The following is a 15,391-nucleotide window of genomic DNA, read 5'->3' as shown; positions in this document are numbered from 1 at the left end:
GATAGTAAGAATCAATATCAAAATGTTCTTACTAGCCAAAGCAATCTACAAGTTCAATGCAATCTATCAAAATACCAATGACACTCTTCACAGAAAAGAAAATAAATATTCTAAAATTTATACCTAACCCCAAAAGACCCAGAATAGTCAAATCTATCCTGAGCAAACTGAACAAAATAAATCACATTTGAAGGAATCATATTACCTTACTTCGAATTACTTTGCAGAACTACAGTAACCAAAATAGCATGATATTTGCATAAAAGACACATAGATCAATGTAACAGAATAAAGAACCTAAAAATAAATTCATACATCTACAATGAATTCATCTTCAGCAAAGTTGCCAAGAAGAAAGGACAGTTTCTTCAATACCTGGTGTTGGGAAAACTAGATATCCATATGCAAAAGGATGAAACTAGACCCTTATCTCTTGTTATATACAAAAATAAAATCAAAGTGGATTAAATATTTAAATCTAAGACCTCAAACTATGGAACTATTAAAAGAAAACTTTGGGGGAAACTCTGTAGATCATTGTCTGACTCTAGATTTCTTGAGTAACACCCCAAAAGCTTAGGCTACTAAAGCAAAAATGGATAAATCGGATCACATCAAGTTACTAATAAAAGTTTCTGCACAGCAGAGGAAACAATCAACAAAGTGAAGAGACAACCCATAGAATGGAATACAATATTTGCGAACTTTCCACCTGGCAAGGGATTAATAAGTGGAATATACAAGGAGCTCAAACAATATGAAAAAAATCTAATAATCTGATTAAAAAGTGGGCAAAAGATCTGAATAGACATTTCTCAAAAGAAAACATACAAATAGCAAACAGGTATACGAAGAAGTGCTCAACATCATTGATCATCAGAGAGATGCTAATTAAAACTAAAATGAGATATCATCTCACCCCAGTTGAAATGGTTTTTCTCCAAAAGACAGGCAATAACCAGTGCTGGTGAGGAAGTGGAGAAAGGGGAAACTTCATACACTCTTGATGGAAATACAAATTAGTACAACCCCTAAGGAGAACCTTGTGGAATTACCTCAAAAACTAAAAGTAGAACTTCCATATAATCCAACAATCTCACTGCTAGATAAATAATCAAAAGAAAGGAAATCAGTATATTGAAGAAATACCTTCACGTCCATGTTTATTACCCAATATTTGGAATCAAACTAGGTTTCCATTATCAGACAAGTAGATAAACTAAATGTAGAATATATACACAGTAGAGTGTATTCAGTCATAAAAAAGGAGATCCTGTTCTTTGCAACAACACTGATAAAATTGGAGGATATTATATACCTTCAGTGAAATAAGCCTGGCACAGAAAGACAGACTTCACATGCTCTCACTTGTTTGAACTAAAAATTAAAACAATTGAACTCATGGAGACAGAGAGTAGAATGATTGTTGCCAGAGGCTGGGAAGGGTAGTTGGAGGGTGGAGGGGAGGGAGATGGTTAATGGGTACAAAAATATAGTGAGATACAATGAATACGATCTAGTATCTTATAGCACATCAAGGTGACTATGGTCAGCAACAATTTGTTGTACAATTTTGAGTCATTGAGCCAGTAAAATTGAAATGTTTGTAACACGGAGAAGTGATGAATGCTTGAGGTGGTGGATACCCCATTTGCCCTGACATTATTATTATACATTGTATGCCTGTATCAAAATATGTTTGTATCCAATCAATATACACCTACTATCTACCCATCAAAATTAAAAATTAAAAAACCAGTAGGCAGTGTAGAAGAATATGGCCACTACATTCCAAGTCCCTCTGCAAAAACAAACTACTAATAAAATTAGCCTCCATTACTCATATTCCCCTGCAGTTAAAGTGTAAGTAACCTACACACTCACATACACACATTTACACATTTTCGAAAGAGTTGCTTACACTTTATTTCTATATCTTCACCTCTCATTCTATAGTCATCCACCTTGAAGCATGTTCCATCGCTATTGCTTTGCTGAAACTTATCAAGATATATCAGATATATCAAGGCCTGCCTGTTATTACCTTCTGTAGTCACTTCTCAGGAACATTCTGTACATGTACATTTCTCTTCTGGAATGATTTCTTTTCTCAGATTCCATGATATCACAAGTTCTTGGTTTTAGTTCTACCTCTGTTCCCTCTCATTCCCCTTTGTTCTAGATTCATCTTCTGTGCAGCATCTAAATATCATAGGACCCTACAATTCTCTATTTAGCTCTATATTATCTTCTTTTTCTAAACTGCTCTTTGGATATCCACATAGTTTCGCACAACATTGACATCTGCTTTCCTATCGATATATGTGATATATTCACTCTTTAAACTTTTGTATTTGACTATTTGACTTTTTTTTTTGATGTGTCATATCCATTTCAAACTTCACAAAAACAGAACTTTTGTGTGTGTGTTGTGGAGGCACCTAACTCCACCCCAACATATTTTTTTTTCTTTATTCTTCAAGTTACCGTATATTTTATCCTGCTAAATAATGTTTCTGAACAATGATTCCACCACTTATGCACTCCTCCCCAATAAAAGAAGGTAAATCTTATATTTGGTGAATTATAAATCTACTCAATTTCTCTCTTGCATTCTCTCTCTTTTTTTCTCTCTGTCTTTCCCTCCCTCCCTTGTTATTTTAAATTATCACATTCTCAGCATATAGATGTTTTTTTTCTTTTTCACTCTGAAACATGGTAAATGGCCTGTTCCAATGGAGCTACTCTACAGTTAAATTTTATAGCCCTTATCCAATTAATGTATTTAATTCATGGTGGTGTTAACAAATCAGTTGTGATCCAAGCTCTATTCTCTAATTCAGCTTATCAGTAATAATGCTTTCCACCTGTCTGACACCTGTTTATTTGTTTGTCCTGAACTTTTAGGACATTGAGGAGGTCTGATTAATTATCACCCTCAAAGATCAACATTTTTTCATCTCAGTAAATGACATCTATATTTACTTAGTTGCCTAAGCCAAAAGAGTCTTTTAAAAATTATTATTACCTCTCTCTCTCTCTCTCTCTCTCTCTCTATCTCTCTCTTCTTTTTGGGGGGTGCTGGGGGACAGGGACTCCTTCTGTCACCCAGGCAAACAAAAAAACAAACAAACAAAAAAACTGGAAGAGCAATTTTTCTACCACATGTGCAGGGGCAAATGTAGAAACACAAAAGCAGCTTTCCTAAAGAGAGAGGCTTATTACCATAAATGGGTCCCATGGTGTTGGTTGAGTAGAGCGCACTTCCTTTGGACCCAGCAATTTAATTTTCAGGCAGATTCATCAGACACACTCCTCATTAAAGATAGGTATGAGTGCCTTGGTGGTCTAAGCTGTGGGAGATTTTAGCAATGGTGGTGTGGCTTTGCTGGGAGCAGGTCTACCAAGCTGTTTCCTCAGCTAATTGTATATGTATATTGTGGTTGGAGGGTGGATACACTGAGGATATAATTTCCAAGTTGGTTCTCTGGCTGGGGATGTGGGCATGCAGTAGTTCGTCTTACCCAGGGTTGGCTTCTCTACTGTGTAGGACCAGGGTCATGGCTCTTCTTGGGCCTGGGCTCTGAGAGCCAGGGTTATGGTATTACAGCTGGCCCTGTGAGAGTGGTTGTATAGCAGCAAAGCCTCAAGGCTGAAGAGGCACAGTGGCTACTGACATGCAGAAAAGGGTACACTCCAGCAGTGGCTCCAGCTTCAAGATAGCATCATGATGCAGCTGCTGGAGCTATGGACATTGGAGAGTGTCCATTATGTGCTACTTCTCTGGAGTGGTACAGCTATATAAATTCCAGGCAGCTTCCAAACTCAGCTCATAACTTGTGAGGATGGTGGGATTTTCTTGGGTTAAGGACTGCAAATGTCTGTGGTAATAATGGAGGCTGTTGGGGGCCTTCTGATGACCTATTCCCTGCAAAAGGAAGTGTCTCCCAGATCTGAGCCAGTCTCAGCAGTGAAGATGGGCTGCAGTGAAGACGTGAAGAGGCAGAAGCCTCACTCATGTGTCTATGCTGATATACCGGGCATTCATGCTTTATAGGAATCTTGCTACTCCCTTGTTGCACTCCAGTGTTCTTCCTCAAACAATCCAGTAAAGTTTTAGTTGTTTATTGTTTTGTCCTGTTCTGTGAAGAATGAGGCAAGCACCCAGCACCTCTAGTCAGACATCTTGCTGATGTTACTGTTATTTTTTTCTTTTCTCTTTTCACTTTTCTTTTCTTTTCTCTTTTCTTTTTCTTTTCTTCTTTTCTTTTCTTTTCTACAGTCAAATATCTTACTTTTCTTTCCATGTCTGTTTATTGTCGCTGCCACCACTTCGTTATACTAAAGGCCATCATTATATACCGCTTGGAACACTCCAATATTCTTCTAATTGGAATTCTCCTACAACTTGTTCTGTTTCATGTTTAAATTGTATCACATAAATTACCTCTCTCCATTCTGTAGTTTCCCATTAGACTCTCCCCCCAAATCATAAACACTCAAATGAATAAACAGCAACAATAACAATACCTCTTTTCTGTGTCCTATAGTTTCCCACAGAATCTGATTTCTATCTTTCTTTCATATCTAATTTCTTGCCACTCTTTTCTTACTTAATAAGATATAGCCATGCTTCACTTTCTCCAGATTTTTCAGATGTACCAACCTTGTTAGCACTTCTTTTTCCCACTTGTTTCAAACCTTCTCATAGTTACCACTTCTTGCACTTCAAGTCTCAGATTGAATAACAAACTTTGAGAAAAACCTTCTTATGCTTCTCCTGCTAAATACAGTAGTCACCACCACCATCTGCCATGTTACTGTTTATCATATTTTCTTTTATGTTTATTTAGGATATTAATAAATATCTAAAATGATACTGTTAATTTATTTGTGCACTTGCTTATTTTGTTTCACCAAAAATATAAGCTTTAGTATAGGTGCCACATATGTCTTGTTCAACTAAATATTCTTAAAACCTAAAAAATTAGTGGTACTCCATATAAATTGGTACTGCAGACAATGTAGTACTGCTATAAAGATACTTGAAAATATGGGAGCAGCTTTGGAACTGGGTAACTGGCAGACGTTGGAATAGTTTGAAAACTCAGAAGAAGAAAGGACGATGTGGGAAAATTTGGGACTTCCTAGACACTTGTTGGATGTTTTTGAACAAAATGCTGATAGCCACGTGAATAATGAAGTCCAGGCTGAGGTGGTCCCAGATGGAGATGAGGAACTAATTGCAAGCTGGAGTAAACGCCACTCATGTTATGCTTTAGTAAACAGACTGGTGGCTTTTCACCCCTGCACTAGAGATCTGTGGAACTTTGAACATGAGAGAGATTATGAAGGGTGTCTGGCAGAAGAAATTTCTAAGCAGCAAAGCATTCAAGAGGTGACAGAACATAAAAGTTAGGAAAATTTGCAGCCTGACCATACAATAAAAAGAAAAACCCAGCCAGATTCAGCGGATCACGCCTGTAATCCCAGCACTTTGGGAGGTTGAGGTGGGCAGATCACAAGGTCAGGAGTTCAAGATCAGCCTGGCAAAGACGGTGAAACCCCATCTCTACTAAAAATACAAAAATTAGCTAAGCATGGTGGTAGGCACCTGTAATCCCAGCTACTTAGGAGGCTGAGGCACGGAATTGCTTGAACCTGGGAGGTGGAGGCTGCAGTAAGCTGAGATGGTGCCACGGCACTCCAGCCTGGGCGACAGAGTGAGATTCCAACTCAAAAAAAAAAAAAAAAAAAGAAAAAGAAAAAAGAAAAACCCATTTTCTGGAGAGAAATTCAAGCCTGCTGAATAAATTTGCATAAGTAACTAGGAACCAAATATTAATCACCAAGACAATGGGGAAAATATACCCAGGGCATGTCAAAGAAATTCAAGGCAGCCCCTCCCATCACAATTCCAGAAGCCTAGGAGGGAAAATGGTTTTATGGGCTTGGGACTTGGGACTTGGTGCCCTGCATCCCAGCTGCTCCAGCTGTACCAAAAGGGGCCAAGTACAGCTCAGACCATTACTTCAGAGGGTACAAGATCTAAGCTTTGGCAACTTACATGTGGTATTGGGCCTGTGGGTGCACAGAACTCAAGAATTAAGGTTTGGAACCTCCACCTAGATTTCAGAGGATGTATGGAAACACCATGGATGTCCAGGCAGAATTCTGCTGCAGGTGTGGGGCCTTCATGGAGTACCTCTGCTAGGGCAATGTGGACAGGAAATGTAGAATTGGAGTCCCTACACAGAGTCCCCACTGAGGCCCTGCCTAGTGGAGCTGTGAAAAGAGGGCCACCCTCCTGCAGATGCCAGAATGGTAGATCCACTGACAGCTCGCACCATGCACCTGGAAAAGTCACAGATGCCAATGCCAGCCTGTGAAAACAGCTGGGAGGAAGCTGTACCCTGGAAAGCCACATGGGCAAAGCTGCCCAAGACTACAAGAGCTCACCTCTTGCATCAGTGTGACATTGATGTGAGACCTGGAGTCAAAGGAGATCATTTTGGAGCTTTAAGATTTGACTGCCCCACTGGATTTCAGGCTTGTGTGGGTCTGTATCCCCTTTGTTTTGGCCAATTTATCCCATTTGGCTGTATTTACCCAATGCCTGTACCCCCATTGTATCTAGGAAGTAACTAACTTGCTTTTGATTCTACAGGCTCATAGGCATTGAGTGTCTTGCATTGTCTCAAATGAGACTTTGCACTGTGGACTTTTGAGCTAATGCTGAAATGAGTTAAGACTTTGGAGAACTGTTGGGATGTCATGATTGGTTTTGAAATGTAAAAAGATGAGATTTGGGAGGGGCCAGGGGTGGAATGATATGGTTTGGCTCTGTGTCCCACTGAAATCTCATCTCTAATTGTAATTCCCACAAGTTGAGGGAGAACCTTTAATCCCCATGTGTTGAAGGAGAAAGGTGATTGTATCATGGGAACAGTTTACCCAATGCTGTTCTCCTGATAGTGAGTTCTTACAATATCTGATGGTTTTTATAAATGTTTGAAAGTTCCTTCTTCCCACACTGACACTCTCTCCTGCTGCGTTGTGAAGAAGGTGCCTGCTTCCCCTTCCACCATGACTGTAAATTTCCTGAGGCCTCTCCAGCCATGAGAAACTGAGTCAATTAAGCCTCTTTCCTTTATAAGTTATCCAGTCTTAGGCAGTTCTTTACAGCAGCATGAGAACAGACTAATACAGTACTATAACCACTTATGGACAACACTAAGAATATCTTACTTTGTTATTTAGTATAGATATATAATTAACTTAAATACATTACTATTAATGTCATGATCAATCCTGCCTCTCCTTCTTTTAGTTTTTTATTCATTCTTTTCTTTCTTCTAAATATCAATTAATGTCCTTAAAGTCTAAGATATTCATGAACAAAGCACGCACAAAGATAAATCATACACTATTACTGTCAAAACTATGTTTTATTGGAAACCTGTTAACCAATTAGTGGAAGTAAGCATTGTCTGTGACATGATAAACGTTCAGAGGATGTGAAGCGCATCACAACATTGAAGCATCAGGGAAACACGCTCTGACCATTCTCCATGAAGAAACAAACTATGCTGTTTTAAACTATGAGAACTCGAGGAGCTGAGAGCAGTCTATGACTGAGAGCTGGCATTAAAAATAAAAAAGAATAATAACAGAAAAAAGAAACTAAAAAAACCCCACCTTAGTCCTACAAAAACAGTCACAAGGAACTGAATTCAGCCAACAACCGCTATGAACATTAACGAGGATCTCAGGCTCCAAGTGAAAACTACAGCCCTAAGACCTGGATTTCTTTTTTTTTTTTTTTTTTTTTTTGATAGAGTCTCGCTGTGTCTCCCAGGCTGGAGTGCAGTGGCCGGATCTCAGCTCACTGCAAGCTCCGCCTCCCGGGTTCCCGCCATTCTCCTGCCTCAGCCTCCCGAGTAGCTGGGACTACAGGCGCCCGCCACCTCGCCCGGCTAGTTTTTTATACTTTTTAGTAGAGACGGGGTTTCACCGTGTTAGCCAGGATGGTCTCGATCTCCTGACCTCATGATCCGCCCATCTCGGCCTCCCAAAGTGCTGGGATTACAGGCTTGAGCCACCACTCCCGGCCCGACCTGGATTTCAACTTTAGGAGATCTCTACTGAGAACCCAGCCAAACAATGCCTGGAATCCTGACCAACAGAAACTGTGAGATAATCACTCTTTTATACCAATAAGTTTATGGTAATTTATTAAGTAGCAATAGAAAACTAATTCAAGTCATCTGACTTTTCTCAGTTTTCTTTAAATCTCGTCAATATTATTTCAGTTTTCACTGATGAACTACTACTAGCTACCATATTCTGAGTACATACTTGTGTCTACCCTGTCCAAATACATTTTATATATAATTTTAGATACTCATAAGAAGTAAATTAGTCTGTACCATACTAAGGCTAAAATAATCATATTTTAAAGCTATAATTTCTACTGACAAATCTTAGACATTTGCTTATTCCAAACCTTCCCTGAGATATTTTTAAGAATACTCAGGTACCTCAATATCCACTGGTACAACTTCCCCATCAGGCCATTTTATTATTCTTTTGCTGCTGTTATCTATTTGTGATTGTTCCATAGTTTATCATAATTTTTTCTATTATTTATCACCACTGCCAACACACTTTGGTGTCTCATTCAAATGTTTCCTTTGCCATTCAATCCAAATTTTAGAGTAGATTAACCCATAATACTTTTATTATAACTTAGGCCAAGTTAATATATGTTAAAAGTATTCTGATGAATTTCAGAAAATGGATGCCAAAAATAAAAACAAAAAAAAAACCCCCAAAAAACAGAGACTAGCATACAAATGTTGTTTAGATGCAACATATAATTATTTTAACAAGCCAGCTCCTAAATTCCTTATCTCTAACATAACTTATCTGGTAACACTTTTCCAAACTATCATGTGTAATTCTTTCTTCAGTAATTTTGCATTTGTTAGTAGTATTTTGGTTACAAATACCATGAATCGAATTTAAAACAACTTAAATCAAAAAAGGAATCACACTAAGGTGTGTGGAGAAACCTAGGACTGAGAACACATTTTTAGGAATAAATGGAAACAAAGTTTTCTCTGGTCTCCTTATTTTTCTGCTTCATGCATCTGTTTTGTTCTTTATTCTCCATCTGAAGATGGACTTTCTGCACTTCTCTATCTCTGGCAGTATGGAACATGACTGATAGAAATTTCTGAATTTCAGGTGATATAACCTTCAGGCAGTCCTGGAGAAACAAATCTCCTCCCTCAGTTTCAGTTTCAAAATTCCAAAGGAGGAATACCTATTGTGTCAGAATTATAGTTATATCCATGAACCATTCAACTAAGGCAATATTGTGCCACGAACATGAGTTATCATAATTTAATAACATGCTAACATTCATGGTAACCATGTAAATGGTGTGTGTGTGTTTGTGTGTGTGTGTGTGCGCGCATGTGTGTGTGCATGCACTTGTAAAGGCAGATAAGAGTGAGGAGAAAGATTTCGCCTCTCAGGAAAATGTGGAGCAGTTTTCAGGAATTCTATGACTAGTGGCAGATGCTGGCATATTGGATAGGCCAAATACCCATAACCAATTAATAACATGCAGACTTTTAATTCAAAGTTGACATCCTTTCCCATTAAGGGCTGAATCTGTGTATCTCCTGCAAATGCATCCACTGAAGCCCTGGCCCCCAATGTGAGGGTATTTCAAGGTAAGGCCTTAAGCTACTCAGTTCATGGTGTTTTGTGACAACAGCCTGAGGAGACTAAGACATCCATTATAAGGAATGAACCAGGAAATAGTATGGCATTCCCTTCATTGGGCACCATACCTCTCCAAGGACCTAATCCACAGTATTAACTGCCTTTAGTTTGGTTGAAAGCTAATTGTTCAGTACTTGCTATGTTTTATACTGAAGTCTAAAACACAGAGACAATTAGAGAATAGTTCTTATTGTGAGCATCCAGCCTAGAAGTGAAAGCAGGCACATAATTGATATTTCAATGCAGTGTACTAGGGAGGAATGCTCACACTTCAGTGAAGACACAAATAAATGAGCGATCAAATCTGCATGAGTAGGTCAGTAATGATCTCCAACCCAAGAATATGAGTTGGTCCATGCTTACTGATGAAAACAGCCAGATAAAACATAGCAGATATTGGACATTATAAGCAGAGAAAAAGCAATAGGCAAAGACATAAACACATTAGCAAGCATGTGAATGTATGCATATATTCATAGCAATACTAATTTTTAAATATAGTTTAACTTTCCATCAAAGTAACACATAAGTTTAAAGAGTCATTTCATCGTGCAAAGCTAATACAATATTGCAGATCCTAACCATCAAACTCTGTACAGAATCAAATACGTTCAACTGTTTGAACTAATTCTGTTAGTGTTACCTCCATCTTGACAAATGGCATGCTTATATAACCACTTATTGATTTTTCAGTTTTAGCCCTTATCTATGAACTTTGTAGCATAGAATATAATAATTGAACTGTATTTTCTTACCTCAACATTATTCTGTCTCAGACAATTACACACACACACACACACACACACACTCCAGTCCAACTTTCTAATGTAATTATAACATGTTTTAAAAATAATATTGAATTACTATTACTCCATTAGGTACATTGTATTTTGCTTACCATTTTTTCAAACTTTTATTTTTCCCCTAGCACTTTTAGTAGCTGAATATATAATTATTCATTTAACCCTCATAACAATTATATGAGGTGGTATTGTTATATTTTTATGTGTACCTTATGGACGAAGAAAATAAGTCTTGATTAATTGTCCAAAGTCACACAGCTAGAAAATGGTATAACGGTATTGGAACACAAGAATTCAGCTCCAGAATCCACTTGCGTGTTTAACCACAATTTTATGCTGATTCTCAGTTGTGATAGCTTTCGCTGATATGGTTTTTTTTACTTTCTTAGCTTTAGCAGTCATCATATATTTACTTTAAATTGAACTGCAATTGTGTAAATCTCTCTCTACTCTTCCAAACTCATTATGTGTTCTATTAATTTTATCTTCTGACTAGAGCCTTCTCATGGGCTTTAGTCAAGACTGGTTGTTCTTGAAGTTTTCCTGTTATACATTATTAAATTAAAATAATTCTTTCTCATTATTTTTTACTTAAACTCTTTGCTTTATGTAAACTGCATATTTTTAAATTGTGTTTTTTAATGGTCCTCATTCTTTCAATGAGTTTTTATTTTTATTTTATCATGGTTTGGGTGCGTTTTATGTCATTTTTATTAGAACTTGATAATCTTTGGCTATGTCCTCATGATTGCTAGGCGGGACATCTGAAAGCTAATTGGAATTTCTGGTGTGTCTTTTTCTTCCCTCTGCTCTCTGCTAATAGGTGATCTCTTTAAAGTTTTACTCACAGAAATTCTGATGTTACTGTCATTCCAGTGTCTGTTTCTGGGGAACTCAAACTCTTTACACAGTATATTCACTTTTACTTAATCTTCAGTATTGAAATAGTATCCTATCCCTAAACTTGGCAACTTTGAACAATTTTCTGTGAAGAATAAACCTTCTGCCTTTGTCACAGTGGGTGTCTTACTTTATTTTTGTGCTGCTATAATATTATACTTAACATTTGGGTAATTTATAAAGAACAGATTTATTTCCTATAGTTTTGTTGGCTACAAAAACCAATATTAAGGCACTGACAGGTTTGGTGTCTGGTAAGGGCTTGTTCAAACTTCCAAGATGGTGCTTGGAGCACTGCATCCTTCAGTAGGGAGAACACAGTTCCTCACATGCCAGACAGCAAAAGGACTGGAGAGGGTAAGAGAGCCAGGACTCACCCTTTTATACTGGCATCAATTACACTCATGAGGCCTAATTAACTCTTAAATGTCCCATCTTTTAATACTGTTACAATGGCAGTTAAATTTCAACATGAGTTTTGGAGAGGACCTTCAAACCATAGCAGTGGGGAAGGACACGCTCATTTACACGACATGGGCTAAGCAGTCTGGGAGTCTCAGTCAATCTTAATAAACGTTCAATTAATCCTTGAATTTTTAGCTCATCTTCACTCATCTGCTTCCAGAGATAGCTGATGCCAGTCATTCTTGAGCCTTGAGGGGATCATCTAGCTAATTAAAAAAAAAGTAGAGATGCTGTCTTGCTATGTTGCCCATACTAGTCTCAAATTCCTAGGTCTCAAGTGATCCTCCTATCTCAGCCTCTCAAACTGCTGGGATTTAGGCCTGAGTCACTGCTCTTGGCCCTCCAGCTTCTTAAGTCAGCTACTAAGTCATTTGTTATTCACCGACTCTTCCAGTCTTTCCCTCTCTCTCTCCTCTCCCTCTCTCATCAGTTTCATAAATTACAATTCCTTACTGCCATTTTTGTAGCTTTTAGAAAGAGTACTAAAGACATATGTTATTATTAACAAGTCAATATAATTAGTCTGTATATTTTGTTCTGTTTGTTTTGCTTTTTTTCCCACAGCAACATCTTAACACATATAACTTGTTACAATAATATTTATAACAATATTAGATACATACAACTAACAATTATTATAATGTTAAATTTATCTTTTATGTTAGTTTTTGACAAATTTCTGATTTCTGGACAAGTAGAAATAAATGAGGAAGTTTATTTTACATAGCATGACCACGTTTCCCTTGGAGCTAAAAAATAAAAATAAAAAATGTCTACTATACACTATCACAATATGATGACAAGGAAAGATACTATGGCATCAAAATGAAGACAAATATAATTAAAAAATGACAACAATTTACAACTGGAGAACTCATGGCAATACAATATCTATTTATTCATTTTTACTAATCTTTTCACATGCTGGTACATATTTTATTATGAAACAGTACTGTTTTAGTGAAAGTGTCAGGATACTACTGCTGCCAACTGTTAGTATGTTTACAATAAATTGTACTATTAAGGGAATTGTGCTAAATTGATTCAGTGGGGAAGTGAGGACTGCATAGCTCCAACCAAGGTTCATCACATCTTTTCTACATTTAAAACTACATATTTTGGAATAATTTTAAACTTGCAGAAAATTGCAGACATACAGATTTCTTCCCAAACACTCTCCACCTACTTTTCTCAATGGTAACATCTTATATAACCATAATACATTTTTTAAAACTAAGAAATTAAACGTTGTACAATGTTGTTAACAAAACCCCAGGTTTTATTCAAGTCTCATGTTTTTGCACAATGTCTTTGTTTCTCTTTCAAGATTTCATTTAGAATAGCATATTGTATTTATTTATTATGCCTACTTAGTCTTCTGTGGTCTGTGATAATTTCTGATTTTCCTTGTTTTCCATGACCTATGGTTTTGAGAAGTATCTATCAAATATTTTCTGGAATGTTTCTGAATTTGCATTTGTTTGATGCTTTTCTCATAATCAGTTTGGAGTCATGGGTTTTTGGTAAGAAGTGTCCTTCAAATCACATTATATAGTAGGACACATAATATCAATATGAATTATCACTGGTGATGTTCCCTTTGATTAATTGGTTATGATATGGCTTTCCCTACTGTAAAGTTCTCTTCCACAGTCTATTCTTTAGAAATGTGTTATTATATCTAGCTAGCTTGTACTTGAGGGGAGGAGATCAATCTACATTTCTGGCAGGGGAATATCTACGTATATTATTCGGAATTTGTGTGTGAGAAAATATTTTTTAAAAATTTAATTAATATCAGTATGGACTAATGCATAGTTAATTTGTAATTTGGTTTAAAACCTAACGCTACTTTTTTGTTGTTGCTCAAATTGTTCCAACTTTGGCAACTGAGAAGTCTTTCAGGTTGCCCTCTCTGTTCATTTGACCTGCCTTCATTCTATTTTTTTAATTACTTCCTTGTTTCTGGCATTAAACATGTTTATTTTTCCTTCAGAAACCTTAAAAATAGCCATTTTTAAAATTATCACAATGAAATACCACCTTATTTCTGCAAGATTGGCCATAATTTAAAAATCAAAACAATAATAAATGTTGGCATGGATTTGGTGAAAAGGAACACTTTTGCACTTCTGGTGAGAATGTAAACTAGTACAACCACTATGGAAACCAATATGGAGATTCCTTCAAGAATTAAAAGTAGAACTCTTAAACCATTCGATCTAGCAATCCCACTACCAGGTATCTACTAAAAGGAAAATAATTCATTATATGAAAAAGACACATGCATATGCATGTTTGTAGTGGCACAATGCACAACTGCAAAAATATGGAACCAACCTAAATGGCCATCAACCAATGAGTGGATAAAGAAAATGTGATATATATATATATATATTCCACGGATATATACATACACATATAATAGGTACATATATATGTATAGTTACATGTACATATATACGTATATTTCATGTATTATAGTGTGTATATACATATATAATAGTAGTATTCCATGCATATATACACTTATATACACATATGTATATATCCATGGAATACTACTCAGCCATAAAACAGAACAAAATAATGGCCTTTGCAGCAACTTGATGAATTTGGAGGCCATTATTCTAAGTGAAGTAACTTGGGAATGGAAAACTAAATATCCTACATTGTCACCTATAAGTAAGAGCTAAACTATGAGGACACAAAGGCATAGGATTGGTATAATGGATTTTGAGGACGCAGTTGGTAGTGGGGTGAAGGATAAAAGACTACATACTGGGTATAGTGTATACTGTTCTGGTGACAGGAGCAACAGAATCTCAGAAATCATCACCAAAGAACTTACCCATGTAACGAAAAACCACTTGTTCCCTCAAAACTATTGAAGTTAAAATTAAAAAAAAAAAAAGAAAAAAAAAGAAATAGCCATTTTTTCCAAGGAGTCCTAATACATTTTTTTTGGAGAGTGATATTTGCAAACCAAGAGCAAGGTGCTGAGATTATTGCTACTCTGATATCACTCTCTAGAATCTCTCAGCATGGAGTTAGGAAATATAGCAACCTACATATATACATATAACTAATTATTTCTGCACTTATCTAGCAGTATATACATAAAACTGGTATTTAGGACTCAAAATCCAGTATCAAAGTATATATTATCATATTCTCCACTTGGTTGTAATTTCTTTCATTGACAGTGAGAAATCTGGATCCCATTATCTACAATTTATTACCTGCATAAGTGTAGAACTAAAGAACCTTAAGAATTATTTGCATATATTACTATGTCACTATGAGAAACAAATTTATCAACTAGAGTAAAGTTTTTGTTTATTCTTTCTGTCTTTAACATTATAGTTTCCAATCAAGGCAATAGTTTCTAAAGTTAATGAGGTCAGTTCATTTTTAAGTCACACATT

Source organism: Macaca mulatta, chromosome 13 (assembly GCF_049350105.2).
Source record: "Macaca mulatta isolate MMU2019108-1 chromosome 13, T2T-MMU8v2.0, whole genome shotgun sequence".
Lineage (NCBI taxonomy): Eukaryota > Metazoa > Chordata > Mammalia > Primates > Cercopithecidae > Macaca > Macaca mulatta.
The sequence above is the reverse complement of the archived record's forward strand: the minus strand, read 5'-3'. Positions refer to the sequence as shown.